General features: G+C 49.1%; 2 pseudogenes; both read left to right on the top strand.

The window, feature by feature from the left end:
* On the top strand, window positions 1–177 carry LOC134584147 (U2 spliceosomal RNA; annotated as a pseudogene).
* A 1,003-nt stretch (window positions 178–1,180) lies between these two features.
* LOC134584186 (U2 spliceosomal RNA) lies at window positions 1,181–1,289 on the top strand (annotated as a pseudogene).
* The last annotated feature ends 581 nt before the right edge of the window (window positions 1,290–1,870 follow it).

Raw genomic sequence — 1,870 nt, 5'->3', positions numbered from 1 at the left:
AGACTTTTTTGTTAAATCAAAAAATCTGTTCTTATCAGTTTAATATCTGATACGTCCCCTATCTGGGGACCATATATTAAATGGATTTTTGGAACAGGGAGATGGAAGAAGAGCTTGCTCTGTCCACTCCACGCATTGACCTGGTATTGCAGTACCTCCAGGACCGGTGCACCTCTCTTATGCTGGTTAAAAAATAGATTTTTTGATTGAACAAAAAATGCAAAAAGCCACTGGACTCTCACTTGGCGAGAACGAAGGCAAACTTGTTCTCCTTCCTTCTTCCTTCCTTCCCTGCTTTTTTCTCTGTTCTGTCTAAGTGCGAGCTCTGCCTCCCCCTGTCTGCGGCATGGCATGCCTGAATGAAGCCTGGACGGAACGGACCAAAAACATGACATTCCTTGAATTATGGACACTTGTAGCAATGTTTGTTAACTGTTATTGTTTCGTTTGGATTGATCGCTAGTCTGATTGTTATTCTCTATCATGTGCTGTGCACGATGCAATTCTGTTCACCTGATCCCATGTATTTATTTAATCATTGTTATCATGTAAATCTGTGTAATCACTTCATGGAATAAAAGTGTCCAGTACATATCCATTGTGAAGAAGTCAGAGTATGTATGGCTGGCTGGCTGGCTGGCAGCGTGCATTATCAGTGTTGGAAAAGTGGGCGGGATTAATTATGCAAATTTGCTGCAGCCTGCAGCATGCTGGTCTTTGCAATGACAGCACAAACGTTTTGGAGGGAAATCTGAGCAACATCTAGGTTATCAATCAATTGAAAGTTTAATTAATTGCATTATTGAGTGATTGCGAGCAATCAGCAGCAGGTGGTGCTTAATTGCTTGCTCTATCTACCCTACTTGCAGCTGAAGAGGAACAGACAGACCAGGTGATCCAGCAACCTCGTTAGGCACCTTATCAGCGGTAGCAGCTGAGCAGGAGAGACAGAGGTGCAAGGTATGTCTGGAGGGGAGGGGGAGGAATGGACAAGGTTAAGAAGGGGAGCTGGGTTTCAAGGGTTTAGAGGTTGTTTGCTGCTGTGGTGACTTTGTCTCTGTTGCTATTTGTAGCCAGCTTACACCCAGATGAGGAAAAGGCGGCACTGTGCCCAAGGCTCACCGCAAGCTGAACAAGCGCCAGCGAACGGCAGGTGAGTAGCTGGGCGCCCATTCTGGTTATCGCTTCTCGGCCTTTTGGCTAAGATCAAGTGTAGTATCTGTTCTTATCAGTTTAATATCTGATACGTCCCCTATCTGGGGACCATATATTAAAATATATCACACTTCCCCCTCCCAAAAACCCGGCCACCTCTCCTGACCCCTCTTGCCCCCTACCCTTCCTGACTCCCAAGAGCACCCGCCCCCCACCCAGCTCTCTCCCCTCCGAACTCTACCCCTCACCCACTGCAGCAGATCTAACCTTCTCCCTCACTGCTGCAGACCCCCCCCAGGACCCCTTCCCTGCTCTTATTCCCGCTACAGGTAATCCCCCTGAGGAACAACTGCGAGACCCCGGTCAGAGGAAACGGAAGATCAGCAGTGAAGAAGCAGGACTGGAAGACACAAGCCCACCCAAGGTTCAGCAGAGCAAAAAGGCACAAAAAGCAGCCTCCCCCTCCCCTGCAGAGGTAACCGATGCAGAAGCAGACGAGCTCATCCGAGAAGCTCTAGAATGTGGGACATCATTTATCCCAGAGCTGCAGTACACAGAGACCCTCGACAGCCTACAACGCCTCCTTGAGGAGCCGGTTCAGACGGAGACACGCCCACCACCTCCACCACCACCACTGGACATTAAGGACCAAGGAGGAGGAGAAGGAAGTAGCCTCCCCCATCAGGGGGAAGGCGGCGGTAACTGAGCAGTCATG

Source organism: Pelobates fuscus, chromosome 13 (genome assembly GCF_036172605.1).
Source record: "Pelobates fuscus isolate aPelFus1 chromosome 13, aPelFus1.pri, whole genome shotgun sequence".
Lineage (NCBI taxonomy): Eukaryota > Metazoa > Chordata > Amphibia > Anura > Pelobatidae > Pelobates > Pelobates fuscus.
This window is presented reverse-complemented; position numbering and strand designations above follow the sequence as displayed.